Here is an 18,342-nt window from a genome sequence, read left to right on the forward strand (position 1 = left end):
CCTCCCCAAAGGTATAAATCAGCCCCATCGCTTACTGATTCATCTCTTACTGCAGGAACGATCAAACTAAGTCCCCAACATGGTGCAGGGTTTTACTAACCAAAACGGAAGAGAGAGCATGTTTTATTACTTGAACGGAATTACTTGAGCACTATATGTCGGTATTATTTGGGTATTGTATATTGGTATTATATGGTATTATTTTGCTGGAATTACTTGGGCACTGTATGTTGCTATTATTTGGTATTATTTGGGCACTGTATGTTGGTATTTCTTTGCTATTATTTGCCCACTGTATGGTGGTATTTCTTTTGTATTATTTGGCCACTGTATATTGGCACTATTTAATTTGTAATACTTGGTGTGGAGACACGGGGGTCAGTGGGTGCTCTCATCCACTGGCCCAGATGTCTTTAGAAAGACCGCATGGACCAGGGCTCATTCCACTGAACGCCCGTTCTCCTTCTCCGTGGGCATAATACTACTCAGACAACACAGGGTGAGGATAAAACAGTGTGCTAATACTTTATTGAACTACCAACAATAGCATATAGAACAGTCCCAGCAAATACACAAGATGGTGCAAATTACAGGGTCTCTCCCTTCCATTGACTCGACAGGATTAGAGTCACTGCAACTTCGGAGCTTCCAGGGTTGACTACCCCCCCCACCAGTGGTACCCTGCTTTTGGTGGGCACCCACAGAGAGGAGGTAACGACAAGCTTAGGAAGCTGACAGTCCATTGAGGTACGTGGCCAGGAGACCAGAGAGTCCCAACCTGGCTTCTCCGAACATCTCCATGGGACCAGGTGACTGGAGGGTCCAAACCTGGCTTCCCCAAACGTCTCCATGGGGCCAGGTGACCAGAGGGACCCAACCTGCTTCCCCAAGTGTCACCATGGGGCCAAGGTGACTGGTGGGCCCCAACCTGGCTTCCCCAAATGTCACCATGGGGCCGGGTGACCGGAGGGTCACAACCTGGCTTCCCCAAACATCTCTATGGGTTCAGTGATGGTCAATGGAGCAGATATGTAGTCTTCCAGCTAGGGCCGTGGTCCCTTAAGCTGGCATCCTGTAGAATGTCAAATCTGTGTCCCTCTTGATGGAGCCATGGTGTCCTGGCTGCTGTTCTGTAGAGTCTGTCCTCAGAAGGATATAGATCCCTTATTATACCCACATCTGTCCTTCAGGCCATCATCCGCAGGTGAGAGGGAAGGTGTGTTGAGATTAACTCTCATTGTTTGAGTATTAATCAATCTGTATAGTTTGGCCTTCACTGTTTACAAGTCAACAAGCTACATTGACTTATACAATGGGTAATCAACATATTAGCAAACATTGATTGTTCAATGACCCTGCGTTCCTGTCCTCCAAGGATAGCAGTACAATAAACTGTAGGAGCTGATATAAGAGGTAAACCGAAGCCATTCAACAACTCACAAACATCAATTCAAGAGTCAACGTTCAGACTCATATGTCCAATAGTCTATGTCTCCTGGCCTACTGAAAATATACTGTATGTCTGCCATAATTAAGATTAAATGCTGTGTCTTCACACTTGGGCACTGTAAAATTGATATTATTTGGGAACCGTATATTGGTATTATTTGGGCATTTCATAATGGTATTTGTTTTGTTAGTATTATTTAGGCACTGTATATCATTATTTCGTTTGCATAATATGGACACTGTATGTTGGTATTATTTGGGGTCTGTATATTGGTATATTTTGGTATTATTTGGGCACTGAATGTTGGTATTATTTGGTTGATATTTCAGCACTGCATAATATTTGTTTTGTATTATATTGCACATTGTATGTCTGTTTTATTTGGGTGACATTATTTAGGCATTGTATATCGGTATTTGTTGTTATTTGGGAACTGTATATTGGTATTATTCCATTGGTAATATTTGGGCACTGAATATCCATATTATTTGGGCACTGCATGTTGGCATTAGTTGGCTGGGATTTTTTGGCATATATTATTTCAGCGCTATTTGTTGCTATTATCTGTGCTCTGTATTTTGACATTATTTTAGCCTTATATAGCAGTTTTGTATTATTTGGGCACAGTATAATGGGTTGTATATTTGTATTATTTGGGCACAGTATAATGGGTTGTATATTTGTATTATTTTGGCACTGTATAATGGATTTTATATTGGTATTTTTTGAGCACTGTATATTGGTATTAATTGGATAGGATTTTTGGTACATACTGTATTTTGGCACTGTATGTTGGTAATTGTTTCATTGTATATTGGTATTATTTGTCTTGCATTATTTGAGCTTTGTATTTTGACATTATTTGGGTGTGATTTTTTAATACATATTATTTGAGCACTATATGTTGGCATTATTATGGCCCTGTATACTGGTGGTATTTTAGCACTGTTTTAGTTTGTATTATTTGAGCACTTTATATTGGTATTAATTGGATGGAATTTTTGGTACATATTTGGGCACTGTATATTGGTAATTGTTTCACTGTATATTGGTATTATTTGTTTTGCATTATTTGAGCACTATATGTTGGCATTATTTGGGCTCTGTATATTGGTGGTAATTTAGTACTGTATAGTGGTTTTCGTTTGTATTTTTTGAGCACTGTATATTGGTATTAATTGGTTGGGATTGTTGGTACATATTTGGGCAGTGTGTATTGGTATTATTTGGTTTGTATTATTTCAGCACTATATGATGGTATTATTTGAGCACTGTATGTTGTCATTATTTGAGCATTGTATGGCAGTATTTACATTATGTGGCTCTGTTTTCTTTCCTACACTGACAATAGAGGCGCGTTCATTAATTTAGCGTCTTGAATTAGTATTAGTACTTCCATTTCACACACTAAAAGTTTAAAACACGCCTGAAGTGACATGATCTCTCCTCGGTGACCGGCCTGGTGTTTCATTATCACATATGAACATGATTGGAATGAACAGCGATGTGAGGAGGAGGTCTCCTGGATCTGCTCATTGTGTTACATAAGGGAATATCACGGTTAAGGAGAGTAAAAAGCAATTATGCTCCATAAATGTAGATGAACCAGGAAGTGCTGAGGAGCAGAAAATCAGTCACCGTTCCTGCTACTTTACATTTCAAAGCCAGAGATATCTAAAATAAAGCGTAGACCCAAGAAAATCTGGTTCAGGGGAGAAATAAAATGTAATATACTGCACATATCACAGTTTAAGAGCAGAACATACGATAATACCTGCAACATACACGTGACACATTTACAGCGCAGCAGGAGGTCGCCTGGTCAGTCTATGGGATCACTGATTGATGGAGGGTCAGGTGACTTTTGGACAAAACATCATCCCACTACAAGTGATGCTCTTCCATCCATCAGATATTCCTTTAAAGATTCAGTTTTGTTTTTTTTTAAATGGAATAAATGCAGGAAAGTTGTTAAAATTAAAGCAGAAAAATCCCACACAGCTCCAGTGCAGTTGATCCAGTGGTCCTCGCCTGCCTCTGTTTGCTTCCCTGCAGCAATGACATTATGTGCAACCAATTGATATTTACAGCTAATCACTTGCCTCGGCAGTGACATGAAGCAGCTAGCATCCCTGCAGAGGCCAGAGATGGGTGGCAAAGGTCACATGGAAGTAAGAAACAGAAACAGGCAAGGACCACCAGAGCAATGGTGCTGCAGCTGTAGGAAATTTAATAGGTGATAATGTTTTTTTTTTTTTTTTGAAGGTTATCATTTTTCATGTGGTTGCCTGATCATTTGCACTACTATTTAAAGGACCAGAGGGTTTCAAAACTGATACACTAACTTTGCCTATTACAGGGTAATAGTGATGAGCTACTGCTCGGTGCTCGCCGAGTATTTCCAGGTTGCTCGGGTGGGAACTCGGGTCCCCTCCCTGCATGTTTGGCGCTCTTTAGAGAGCCAATGAACATGCAGGGATTGCCTGCCATGCACTGTAATGCCGTAGCCATGTTAGTTGTGGGCTTTACAGTGATTGGCTGGCCTCACAGCATCATCAGGTCTATATGAGACCTGGCACCACCATGCTCGTCACAGTCACTACGGATCAGACAGTGTAGGGAGAGCTGCTGCTGTGTCAGGGAGAGATTTGATCATGTATTAGGTAGTGTAGGGAGAAAAACCGTACATTACACATATCCATCTTAACAAACAGTCCTTCTGAGGACTAATCCATCTGCAGAGATATCAGGCAGGCAGTGTATATAGGCAGGCAGGCAGGGTATATAGCAGACTGCAGTGCATATAGCACAAGAGGCTCCATTCCAATTCTGCCTTCTGCTGCTGTTAGATATTTCTATGCAAAGGCCCAGGTCTCAGGGGCCAGGAATACTTTTCTTTGGATCTTAATCCTCATTATTTGCTTAAAAAGCAATCCAGAGAACACCGTTTTTCTGCGCCATTTGCTTGTTGGCACTGCAGAATACAGCCAGGTCCTTTCCATATTACAACGCTAGAAATCCAGCTATTTAAAACCGTGTTTTCTCCGTCTCACGATCACATATACGTTGTCAGAAAATACTGCCATTTCTGGCCTCCATTAAAAATTTCCTTTAGTGTGTCAGTGAAGCAATTCACACCAGTTTGCTGTTCAAACTGTAACGGGTCTGGGAGGCGGAACCTCTGAGCTACTATACAAGGGGGCGGTCCTTGTAAGGGAGCGGGTGGCGACCAGGGAAGACGGGCTGGAAGTCTCAGCAGGTGAACGGGACAGTCTCTGAGTGAACGGGACAGTCTCTGAGTGAACGGGCTGGAGGTCACGGCAAGTGACCGGGGCAGTCTCTAGGTATAGGGTTGGTATGACCTGTGGCGGCTGAAGATAGACGTGAGCTCCCAGGTGAGCAGGCGAGAGTCTCTGGATGAACGGGTGGTCACAGCATGTGACAGCAGAGCCTCCAGGAAGACCAGCGGACAGGCGACAGATGAGCGCTCCCAGGTGAGCGGGCAGAGGTCTCTGGACAGGCGGGTGGTCACAGCACGTGACGGCAGAGCCTCCGGGTAGGCAAGCAGACTGGTAGCAGATGTGCGCTCCCAGGTGAGCGGGCAAGCTGGTCCATAGACAGACTGACAGGAGTTGGAAGGCAGACCGTCGGACCACAGGCAAGCAGGCAGGTAGCTGATGTGCGCTCCCAGGTGAGCGGGCAGGCTGGTCCTTAGACAGACTGACAGGATTAGTAAGGCAGACCGTCGGACCTCAGACTAGCAGGCAGGTAGCAAGTAATCAGGCAGGAATCTGGCAGGTAACTGGCAGGTAACTGGCAACGGGACCTGAGGGCTCAAGCACAGGTGAGACACAGGTGCAAACAACATTGCTCGGGCACCTCCCTTTTGGAGGAGGTGCCTTATATATGGTAAAGTCCTCCGGCCATTGGCCGGGGACTCCTTAGGACGGCGCGCGCGGCCCCTTTAAGAGGGAGGGAGAGCGCGCGCGCGCGCCCTAAGCACAGTGGCCGGGAAGGAGCGCGCGCTGCCAGCAGAGCGGGAGAGGGACGCCGGGCACGGAGCAGAGCGGTGAGGGGAACAGCGTCCCTGCCTAGCAGAGGGCAGGGACGCCGGCACTACAGTACCCCCCCCTTTAGGCCCCCCCTTTTTTAGGCCAGAGAGAAATTTAGCTAGGATGAGAGGGGCATGGATGTTCTCCCGGGGCTCCCACGTTCTCTCCTCAGGACCAAACCCCTTCCAATCTACCAGAAAAAAGGTCTTTCCTCTTACCCTTTTGGTAGCAAGAATGTTCTCTACCTCAAACTCGTCCTCAGCGGAAACCGGAGCAGGAGGCGTACCTGTAGACTTGGAAAAAGAGTTAAGCACCACGGGTTTGAGGAGAGATACATGGAAGGAGTTAGGGATCCGTAAGTTGGCCGGGAGTTTCAATTTATAGGCCACCGGGTTGATCTGACTGATGACCTCCAGAGGACCGATGAACCGAGGCCCTAACTTGTAAGAAGGTATCTTGAGTCGAACATATTTAGATGAGAGCCAGACCTTATCTCCTGGACGAAATTGTGGAGGATCCAGGCGTTTTTTGTCAGCGTGTCTTTTCATACGCTCGGATGACAGAAGGAGTGCGGACCGGGTACTCTCCCATATGGAGGAAAATTTGCTAACGAGAGATTCCGCAGCCGGGTTGTCCACAGAGGTGGAGACAGGAAAAGGAATCCGAGGATGCTGACCGAAAACTACAAAAAACGGGGATTTGGAGGAGGATTCGCTCTCGTGATTATTATAAGAGAACTCGGCCCATGGTAGGAGATCCACCCAGTCAGAATGGTGGGCATTAACGAAGTGCCGGAGGTAACTGGTCAGGTTCTGATTGATCCGCTCCACTTGACCATTGGACTGTGGGTGGTAAGCGGAGGAGAAGTCCAGGGTGACGTCTAGTAGTTTACAAGTGGCTCTCCAGAAACGTGAGGTGAACTGTACCACACGATCCGACACGATGTGGAGGGGCAGGCCATGAAGACGGAAGATATGGCGGATAAAGTCTTTAGCCAGCTTGGGTGCAGACGGGAGGCCTGGCAGGGGAATAAAGTGAGCCATCTTGGAAATCGGTCAGCGACCACCCAAATGACCGTACAACCGACAGAGACGGGGAGATCAGTTATGAAGTCCATAGCAATATGCTGCCAGGGGGCAGCAGGCACAGGAAGCGGAAGGAGGCGTCCGGCTGGCAGATGTCTCGGGACTTTGTTGCGGACGCAGGACACACAGGCAGAAACAAAGTCTATTACGTCCTTGTGCAGGGTAGGCCACCAATAGTGCCGGGCAATAAGCTGGAGGGTCTTTTTCTGACCGGCGTGGCCAGCTAGCTTAGACGAATGGCCCCAGTGTAGGATCTTCTCCCGATCAGGTACTGAAACAAACGTTTCCCACCTGCATTACTCTGGCGGGATCGATGATATGTTTAGGTTCTTCCTCGAGATCGGACACCAGAAAGGATCGGGACAAGGCGTCTGCTTTGACGTTTTTGTCAGCCGGGCGAAAATGAAGAACAAAATCAAAGCGAGCAAAAAACAAGGACCACCGGGCTTGGCGCGGGTTAAGTCTCTGGGCATGCTGGAGGTAAGCCAAGTTCTTGTGGTCAGTGTAAATTATTACCGGATGAAGAGCCCCCTCGAGTAGGTAACGCCACTCCTCCAACGCCAGCTTGATGGCCAATAACTCTCGGTCTCCTATGGAATAGTTGCGCTCAGAAGAGGAGAAGAGTTTGGAGAAGAAGCCACAAGTTACCTTTCTCCCGGAAGATGATTTTTGAGTAAGTACCGCTCCGGCTCCAGAGGAGGAGGCGTCAACTTCCAGGAAGAACTGCTTGTTGCCGTCCGGGCGATGCAGCACCGGGGCGGAAGAGAAGGCCTGTTTTAGGGAAAGAAAGGCCTCCTCTGCTTCGGGCGGCCACTCTTTGGGATTAGTACCCTTACGGGTGAGCGCGGAAATTGGGGCAGTCCGGGAAGAGAAGTGTGGTATGAAGAGGCGGTAGTAGTTGGCGAAGCCCAGGAATCGCTGAATGGCCTTCAACCCCTCCGGTCGGGGCCATTTCTCGATGGCAGACAGTTTCTCAGGATCCATTTGTAGGCCGGTCTGAGAGATAATGTAGCCCAGAAACGGAAGCGAGGTCTGCTCAAAGAGGCACTTCTCATATTTAGCGTAGAGATGGTTCTGTCTGAGCCTGAGCAGGACCTGACGAACGTCCCTCCGGTGAGTCTGGAGATCCGGAGAGAAGACCAAGATGTCGTCCAGGTACACCACTACGCAGGAGTAGAGAAGGTCCCGGAAGATGTCATTGACCAACTCTTGAAAGACGGCAGGAGCGTTACAGAGGCCAAAGGGCATTACCAGATATTCATAGTGGCCGTCCCGGGTATTGAATGCCGTCTTCCATTCATCCCCCTGACAGATACGAACCAGGTTGTACGTCCCACGGAGGTCTAGTTTGGTGAAGATTCTAGCCCCCCTCAGACGATCAAATAACTCCGGAATGAGCGGAAGGGGGTACTTATTCTTCACCGTGATCTGGTTAAGGCCTCTATAGTCTATACAGGGACGGAGAGAGCCGTCCTTCTTTTTGACGAAAAAGAAGCCTGCTCCCGCCGGGGAGGTAGATTTCCGGATGAATCCCCTGGCCAGATTCTCCTCAATATATTCGGACATCGAGCGGGTCTCAGCAGCGGATAATGGATAAATACGCCCACGGGGAGGAGAAGTACCAGGTAACAAGTCGATAGGGCAGTCGTATGGTCTATGAGGGGGTAGTGTCTCTGCTTCCTTTTTATTAAAGACATCAGCATAAGACCAATAAGGGATCGGAAGTCCAGGTAGATTAGCTGGAGTAGGAGAAGGACGGACGGGATGGACGGGAACCAGACAGGTCTTATGGCAGCCCTGTCCCCAGCGAAGGACTTCTCCGGTCTGCCAGTCAAGAACGGGTGCATGTCTCTGGAGCCAAGGTAGACCCAGCAGGAGGGCGTGAGAGAGTCCAGGCAGAACATGGAAGGAGATACTTTCAGAATGCAGCATTCCCACCTGCAGAGTAATGGATTCGGTGATGAGTTGGATGGGGCGTGGTAAGAGCCCCCCATCCACGGCAGCAACAGACAAGGGTACAGCCAGAGGTTTGGTGGGGATGCGGTATTTCTCTACCAGGGACTGTGAGATAAGATTCCCGGCTGCTCCAGAGTCAAGTTGGGCTAGTTCGAAATAACGGTTCTCCCCGTAGACGATTGAAACTGACAACAGCAGGGATGGAGAGGATTTATTCTTGTCTAGGTGGACCTCTCTGAGCGAACCTAGACACAGGCGTTTCCCGACCTCTCCGGGCAGGCACGGATCCGGTGCTCCTTACTGCCACAGTAGAAGCAGGTCCCCTCGGCACGGTGTAAGTCCTGACGGGTCTTGACCATCTTGGTCGGGTCGACCTGCATAGGCTCAAGAGAGTGTACCTGGTAAGAGACAGAAGGAGTGACGGGTTTCTGAAAAGTAGGAGCTAGACGTGGTAATCTCCTCTCACGGGTGACCTCTCTGGCACGCTCCTGGAACCGTAGGTCAATCCGGGTGGCAAGAGTTATTAAATCATCGAGAGTGGTAGGAATGTCCCGACCGGCAAGCTCATCTTTAATACGGCCGGACAGACCCTCCCAGAAGACGGAAACCAGAGCGTCGTTATCCCAGGCCAGCTCCGAGGCAAGGGTACGGAACCGTATGGCATATTGGCCCACGGTGAGACTTTCCTGACGGAGGCGTAGCAGAGATGATGCGGATGAGGTCTTCCGTCCGGGTTCGTCGAAGACTTTCCGGAAAGCCGTGAGAAAAGCAGGCAAGTTGGATACCAGGGGGTCTCCTCTCTCCCATAGAGGATTTAGCCAGGCCAGGGCCTCCCCGGTGAGATGGGACATGATGAATGCAATTTTGGCCCGGTCGGAGTTAAACTGGTGAGGTAATAGTTCAAAGTGCAGGGTGCACTGATTTATGAAGCCCCGAGCCTGGGCGGAGTCGCCTCCGAAGCGAGGAGGTGCAGAAAGCCGGGGTCCGGGGTAAGATACCATGGTATTAGTGGGCAGTGGAGCTGCCGGATTGCGAGACATGGCACTGGCGGAGGTTGCTGGTGGAGCAGTCAGAGTGTCCAGGCGAGTATTGACATTCCGCAGGTGACCCAGAATGGACTCCTGTTGGGACCTTTGACGGGACAGTTCATGACACAGGTCCGAGAGCGAGGGAGCTTGGGTGCCACCGGGTTACATGGCCCGAGCAAACTGTAATGGGTCTGGGAGGCGGAACCTCTGAGCTACTATACAAGGGGGCGGTCCTTGTAAGGGAGCGGGTGGCGACCAGGGAAGACGGGCTGGAAGTCTCAGCAGGTGAACGGGACAGTCTCTGAGTGAACGGGCTGGAGGTCACGGCAAGTGACCGGGGCAGTCTCTAGGTATAGGGTTGGTACGACCTGTGGCGGCTGAAGATAGACGTGAGCTCCCAGGTGAGCAGGCGAGAGTCTCTGGATGAACGGGTGGTCACAGCATGTGACGGCGGAGCCTCCAGGAAGACCAGCGGACAGGCGACAAATGAGCGCTCCCAGGTGAGCGGGCAGAAGTCTCTGGACAGGCGGGTGGTCACAGCACGTGACGGCAGAGCCTCCGGGTAGGCAAGCAGACTGGTAGCAGATGAGCGCTCCCAGGTGAGCGGGCAGGAGTCACTGGACAGGCAGGTGGTCACAGCACGTGACGGCGGAGCCTCCAGGTAGGCTAGCAGGCAGGTAGCAGATGTGCGCTCCCAGGTGAACGGGCAAGCTGGTCCATAGACAGACTGACAGGAGTTGGAAGGCAGACCGTCGGACCACAGGCAAGCAGGCAGGTAGCTGATGTGCGCTCCCAGGTGAGCGGGCAGGCTGGTCCTTAGACAGACTGACAGGATTAGTAAGGCAGACCGTCGGACCTCAGACTAGCAGGCAGGTAGCAAGTAATCAGGCAGGAATCTGGCAGGTAACTGGCAGGTAACTGGCAACGGGACCTGAGGGCTCAAGCACAGGTGAGACACAGGTGCAAACAACATTGCTCGGGCACCTCCCTTTTGGAGGAGGTGCCTTATATATGGTAAAGTCCTCCGGCCATTGGCCGGGGACTCCTTAGGACGGCGCGCGCGGCCCCTTTAAGAGGGAGGGAGAGCGCGCGCGCCCTAAGCACAGTGGCCGGGAAGGAGCGCGCGCTGCCAGCAGAGCGGGAGAGGGATGCCGGGCACGGAGCAGAGCGGTGAGGGGAACAGCGTCCCTGCCTAGCAGAGGGCAGGGACGCCGGCACTACACAAACTACTTACCAACAGGCCAGGTATTTAAAACTGTGTTTTCTCTATCACACAGATCACATATAAGTTCGCTCCAAACTCAGTCATTTGTAGTGAGTGTGGAAGATATTGTCCTCCATTTAAAATGGGCAAGGCACGTGGCAAGGGACTGGGAAATGGATGTGATGATAATGGTGCATGCAGAGGCCGAAGACAAGGCTGTGGGCAAGCTGAAATTGTGCCACAACAAACACCCACATCTTCTCGCCTGACCTTCCTGTCCCAATTTCTAGGGGACCGCAGCACACCACTATTGAACCCAGAGCAGTGTCAAAAGGTTGTTGGTTGGATAGCGGATAATGCTTCCAGTCACTTAGCCACCACCACCACCACCACCCTGTCTTCCACACGGTCAAGTCTCAGTAGCCGTGAGTCTGGACCGCATATTCCTCACCCTGATCCTCCTTCCTCCCACCATGCCGAGTACCCAGAGACAACTGATCCCACACTTGGACACTCCGAAGAGCTGTTCACTTTCCCATTTATAGATTCGGGCCTCTCACCCGGTCCACTTGAAGCGGGGCAAGAGGAGATCGCGTGTAGCGATGCCCAAATATTTGAGCAGCCACGGTCACATGAAGGCGATGGTGGGAAAGTGTCACAAGAGGTGGACGATGATGAGACACAATTGCCAGAAAGTCAGGAGGAGGATCAGGGTGCGGAAGTGGAAGACGAGGTAGTGGATGATATATTAACTGATCCAACCTGGCAGGAGGACATGCAGAGCGAGGACAGCAGCACACAGGGGGAGGGAGGCAGAGCACCCCAACAGGCAGGAAGAAGCAGTGTGGTGGCCGCAGACAGAAGGCAGGCAACCGTTCCCCGTAACACCAACACGAAGGAAGTTGCCAGTACAACTGTTACGTCTTCCCGAGTCTGGTTGTTTTTTAAAGACTCTGCTGATAACCCCAAAAAGGCCATTTGCTCCACCAGCCAGACCAGCATCAGCAAGGGTGAAAAAACGTCCAGCCTGACCACCACCAGCATGATCAGGCACATGGCAGCAAAGCACCCGACTTTGTGGGCTGAACCACAGGGTCCAGGAACAGTTTCTGCGGGTGGCACCATTGCTTCTTCCGCTGTTGTGCATGCAAGCCAATCCCCTGTCCTTGGTGCATGTGAAGACGCCTCCTGCCCCGCACCTGTCGTTGCACACTCTCAAGTAGCAGCATCAGGAAGCACGTCCATGTCCTTGTCCCAGCGCAGCGTTCAGTTGTCCATACCCCAGTCCTTGGAACGCAAGCGCAAATATGAAGTCAACTCCCCACAGGCCACACTACTAAATCCTCACATTTCACGACTGCTTGCGCTCGAAATGTTGCCTTTTAGGCTCGTGGAGACGGAAGCATTCTGCAACCTGATGGCGGCGGCCATCCCTTGGTACTCGGTCCCCAGCCGCCACTATTTCTCCCGGTGTGCCGTCTCCGCATTACACAAGCACGTGTCCCAAAACATTAGCCGTGCTCTCAACAACTTAGTTACCGGTAAAGTCCACCTAACCACGGACACGTGGACAAGTGCTTGTGGGCAGGGATGGTACATCTCTCTGACGGCACACTGGGTTAACATAGTGAAAGCCGGGACCCAGTCGGACCTTGGGACGGAACACGTCCTCCTGACGCCAAGGATTGCGGGCCCTAGGTCAATCAGGGTTGCCCCCATGGTCTACAGCTCCTGCACCTCATCCTCCTCAGTTTCCTCCTCTTCAGCCTCCATCTCCGAAATGACCACATCAGTCACAAGCTGGAAGCACTGCAGCACTGCCTCGGCCAAGCGGCAACAGGCTGTACTGAAGCTAATATTCTTAGGTGACAAACCGCACAATGCTGAAGAGTTGTCGAAAGCTCTGAAAGAGCAGGGAGATCTGTGTCTCACACCCCTGAACCTAAAGCCAGGCATGGTCTTGTGTGACAATGGCCGGAACCTGGTGGCGGCTCTGAGGCGAGGCGAGCTCACACACGCACCATGCCTGGTCCATGTGCTTAACCTCGTGGTTCAATGGTTTCTCAAATCCTACCCGGAGCTGCCGGATCAGCTTGTTAAAGTACGCCGCCTGTGTGCCCATTTTAAAAAGTCAGCTACAGCTTCCGCCGCCCTTGCAGTGTTTCAGCAGCATTTGCAGCTTCCGGCTCACAGACTGGTGTGTGATGTCTCCACGCGTTGGAACTCTACACTGCAGATGTTGGGAAGGATTTGTGAGCAGAAGAGGGCAGTTGTTGAGTACCAGCATCAACAAGGCCGTGGGTATTCAGTTCAGACTCCACACATAAGACCTCAGGAGTGGACAAGGATGTCAGACATATGTACCATCCTCCAAAACTTTGAGGAATCCACCAAGATGGTGAGTGGCGATGACGCCATAATTAGCTTCACCATCCCGCTTCTCTATCTTCTGAAACGCTCTCTGCTCACAATCAAAGAGGATGCATTGCAGGCGGAGCACGATGAGATGGAGCAAGTAACCATACAGGGTGATTACACACAGCCAAGCCTCATCTCATCCCAACGTGGATTGGGTGACTATGAGGAAGAGGAGGAGGAGGAAGGACAGAAGCTAGTTTCATGCACTATAGATGGTACTACTTGCACAGCTGTCATACCGTCTGTTCAGCGTGGATGGCCAGAGGACAGAGAGGAGGAGGAGGAGAGCATGGTCAGTCATCCTCTTGGTGAGGACACGGAAGTCTTGCCTGTTAGTAGTCTGGCACGCATTGCTGAGTTTATGTTACGCTGCCTTTCCCATGACCCTCGCGTTCTCAAAATTTTGGGTGACAGTCATTACTGGTTGGTGACACTTCTAGACCCACGCTACAAGGAGAACCTTATATCTCTTATTCCTGACGCGGACAGGTCTACAAAAATGGGGCAGTACCAGAAGGCCCTTGTTGCGGAACTATTAAAAAAATTCCCATCTGAAAACGCTGGCGGCAGAGGGCACACTTCATTGGACAACCAAGGAGTACAGGCGAGAGAGACACAACTTCAATCCAGCAGAGGCATGGGAACACTGTCAAAGTTCTAGGAGAGTTTTCTCAGACCCTCCCATCACACAGGCACTGAGGCGCGGGGTACTCTCACAAGGAGTGCAAAGTTTGGGAAGATGCTGAGGGAGTACCTTGCCGACTGTACCAATGTCCTCCGTGATTTCGCTGTGCCTTATAATTATTGTGTATCCAAGCTGGATACGTGAAATGAACTGGCTCTCTATGCCTTGGAGGTCCTGGCCTGCCCTGCCGCCAGCGTTTTATCAGAGCGGGTTTTTAGTGCCGCTGGTGGAATTATAACTGATAAGCGCATCCGCCTGTCAACTGAAAATGCTGACAGGCTGACTCTTATAAAAATGATCAAGGGCTGGATTGGGCCAGACTTCTCAACACCACCGAATGATAGCAGCGTAACATAAACTCAAATCCAGTGTCTTTTCTTGGGAGGTGTATTCCCATCCACCTTTTCACACCCACACATGGGTATACGCTTGCTGATTTTGGCTATTTGCTCTTGTCCTCCTCCTTCTCCTCATCCTCCACCACAATATCACCAGGGTGACCGTGGTCCGTGATGCAACACCCACATAATTTTTTTAAAGGGTGTTTATGATGTCCGTAAAATAATTTTTTTATACAGTATGTTCATGTATACCCCCCCAGGGGTAAATGTTTGTCAGCCCATACACTTAGTGCATGGGCATTACAAGTATAGGAGGCCCGCTCCTTTCTAATGAGAACATTTTTTTAAGATGCCCTCCTCCACGTCTCTTCCAAGGGACATTGAAGTGCCTCCAAATTTTTGGCAGCCCTTGCATTCACTGCATAGGACAACACTATGGGAGACTCTCTCCTTTCTAATAGGAATTTGTCGTTACTGTGGCCCTGCTCTGTGTGTCTTTAAATTCTTAGTGGGGTTTTTTCCTAAAATTGGTCAGCCGTTGGACTCACTGCATACCCTATAACTGTATAGCAGACCCTCTCCTTTCTAATGGGAATTTGTCGTACTTGTTACTGTGGCCCTGCTCTATATGTCTTTAAATTCTTAGTGGGGTTTTTCCCAAATTTTGGCAGCCCTTGCTGTCACAGCATGGGCATTACCACTATAGGAGACCCGCTCCTTTATAATGGGAACATTTTTTTTATTGAGACCCTCCTCTATGTCTCTTCAAAGGGGTATTGGGTTGCGTCCAATTTTTTGGCAGCCCTTGCAGTCACTGGATACGCAATAACAGTATAGGAGACCCACTTGTTAATAATGGGAACAACAAAGCCTAGCCGGCTGATGGCTCTCTAACAATAGCTAGGGCCGACTGCTGGCCTTTTAAGAATAGTAAGGGCTGTCTGATGTCCTGTAAATAAAAAAGGACGTGTCTGATGATGTGTCACACACCACATTGCCAGATAAGGTTGTAAAATTTTAAAATGACATTTCCCGGTGAATGCATTTGTCTTAAAAAATAACGTAAAAAAAACAAAACAATAGGATCTTTCTTTAGTATAAAAAACAGCGTCACCAATTTAACCTCAATGTAATCACATTGTTCAGCTCATGCACCTCCTCCTCCATCTCCGAAATGACCACATCAGTCACAAGCTGACATCACTGCAGCACTGCCTTGGCCAAGCGGCAACAGGCTGTGCTGAAGATAACATGCTTAATTGACAAACCGCCCAGCGCTGCAGAGTTGTTGAAAGCTGTAACATAGCAGCCTGATCATACAGCCAGGCATGGTCGTGTGTGACAATGGGCGGAACCTGGTGATGGAGAACTGACAGCCGGGGTAGATACGGTTTCCCTCTATGCCAGTCCTTTCAAAGAGCTAAAGAATATGGCTGTAGGGAAATACAACTCCCACTGAGAAGCTGTTTCAGATTGAAAAACATTGTGCCCACCAGAGGATTTGATTCTGAGGACTCACCTTTCTCACCCGCTCAAGAGCCCCATAGCAGCTGCAAAGTTAGCGCTATCATGAACTCTCCTGAGGTAGAAGCCAAGGCACACCAAAGGATTCTCTGGTGGGACCGTCCAACCCTGCTGAGAAGCAGTCCTGGCTAAGAAAAGTGTGTGGAAAGGTTCCCGGACACTCTATGGCTGCTTTTTTACTGAGGAGGAAACACACGCAAACACGGGGAGAACATACAAAGTCCTTGCAGATATTGTCCTTGCTGGGATTTGAACCCAGGATCCCAGCGCTGCAAGGCTGCAGTGCTAACCACTGATCCAATGTGCTGCCGTTCACCCTCTAATATCTAATAGGCTGGAGAAACTTGCACCTACTGCCACTCTATCTTCAGCTCCTTTGTGAGAAAATGTATTTGGGCAGCCACTCAGTCTACCAAATAAAATTCCTGAGAAGGAAATTGGGGATGGCTTCGCTACTGGTACTGGGGGCAGTGCTAATACCATGGCGTCGTACTGTAGTTTGCAGGAAATATTCCTGGCTGGTAGGAGGCAAGCAAATTCCCACAGAAAAGTACCAGCAGTAATGTTCAGGCCACATTTCAAGTGCAAGCAGCTTTAGAGGACTTCCTGGGAGAAATGACACGCAGGGTAGATACGGTTTCCCTCTATGCCAGTCCTTTCACCGAGCTAAATACAACTCTCAGCAAAAAAAGTTGTGGACTGGCTCCGTACCATCCCTGGCCACATTCGCCTGTCCACGTGTTTGTGGTTAGGCGGTCCTTCCCAGTAAGTGCACTGGGGAGGGCATGGGTAATGTGGTGGGATCTGTGCTTGTGGAAGTCGGAGGCGATACCGGGAAATATAGTGGCGACTGGGGACCGAGTATGGACACCCGGCCACCGCCGACATGAGGTTGTGAAAAGCTTCTGCCTCCACGAGCTTAAAAGGCCACATTTCAAGTGCGAAGAGCTGCCCAGAAATCTGGAAGTTTAGTGTTGCGGCCTGTGGGTGGGTGGGTGGCTGGCTGCATACTTGCATTCCAAGTAACAGAAAACTATGCAGATGGTGGCCTCTATCATCATCATAGCCTCACCTCGGCACTATGAACTCTCCTGAAGGAGAAGCCGGGGCCCGCCGGAGGAGTCTCCGTTTCTCTGGTGGGCCCGTCCAACCCTGCCGAAAAGCAGCCCTGGATAAGTAAAGTGAGGGGGAAGGTTCCCGGACACTCTATGGCTGCTTTTTTAATGTGGATCGGACATGCTTATGCATGTTATTTCTTAAACCGCATTACAGATCAGGCCATTGTCCAACTCTGTATTCAAGAAATTAAATGCGCAAAGAAAGATGTGTGTGTGTGTCAAAGCACCACCGACAAGTGTGAGTTGATGTTGGACGGGCTGCCATTGCTTCTGCAACATGCTCAATTACAGGACTTCCTGGGAGAAATGACACGCAAGGTAGATACGGTTTCCCTCTGTGCCAGTCCTTTCACCGAGCTAAATACAACTCTCAGCAAAAAAAGTTGTGGACTGGCTCCGTACCATCCCTGGCCACATTCGCCTGTCCACGTGTTTGTGGTTAGGCGGTCCTTCCCAGTAAGTGCACTGGGGAGGGCACGGGTAATGTGGTGGGACCCGTGCTTGTGGAAGGCGGAGGCGATACTGGGAAATATAGTGGCGACTGGGGACCGAGTATGGACACCCAGCCGCCACTGGCATGAGGTTGTGAAAAGCTTCCGCCTCCACGAGCCTAAAAGGCCACATTTCAAGTGCAAGCAGCTGTCAAAAATTTGGTAGTATAGTATTGCAGCCTGTGGGTGGGTGGGTGGCTGGCTGCATACTTGCGCGTGCATTCCAAGGAATGGGGTAGGGACAACTGAACGCTGCACTGGGACAAGGACGTGGACGGTGATTGTTGCAAGTCTGCAATGACAGGTGCATGGCAGGAGGCATCTTCGCATGCGCCAAGGATCACTTATGATGGGCACACTTTTAGGCAGTGACCTGGAAGTCAGAGATGCTTCCAGAGGTCTTCCCCATGCTGTTCCCATGTCTTTTCAGCACTGTATGCATGTGTCTGATGATGTGTCACACACCACATGGCCAGATAAGGTTGTAAAATGTTAAAATGACATTTCCTGGTGAATGCATTTGTCTTGGTTGAAAGCAATGCAAAAGTGCAAAAACGCATCAAAAACACTACGTGTGAACATAGCCCAAGGTGTGGAGGAGTATTTTTGGTTTTGGTCATTTATTTTGCCTTATACACAAGTCATTACCCTGGAAAGGATGTTCCTTAACATATTTCACAGGAAAATCCATTTTGGTTTAGTTTTTGTATGTTTTATTGTGAGTCTGTAAAAGTGGCGTAATACTCTGACCACGTTGCTGACAGCAGTGATCTGGGAGTCAGAAATGCTTCCAGGGGTCTTCCCCATGCTGTTCCCATGTAATTTGAGCACTGTTCCCATCGATTTGGGCAATTTTTAGGCCCTCTGCAGACCGCCGGGGGGAGCCGCCTGAAAAATGCTCGAGTTTCACAATAGACTTACATTGGGCTCGTTGCTCAGGTCGAGCACCCGAGTATTCCAATGTGCTCGACCCGAACATCGAGCACCCGA

Source organism: Phyllobates terribilis, unplaced genomic scaffold, assembly GCF_046119375.1.
Source record: "Phyllobates terribilis strain yellow unplaced genomic scaffold, ASM4611937v1 Scaffold_8__6_contigs__length_399053987, whole genome shotgun sequence".
In the NCBI taxonomy this organism is placed as follows: domain Eukaryota; kingdom Metazoa; phylum Chordata; class Amphibia; order Anura; family Dendrobatidae; genus Phyllobates; species Phyllobates terribilis.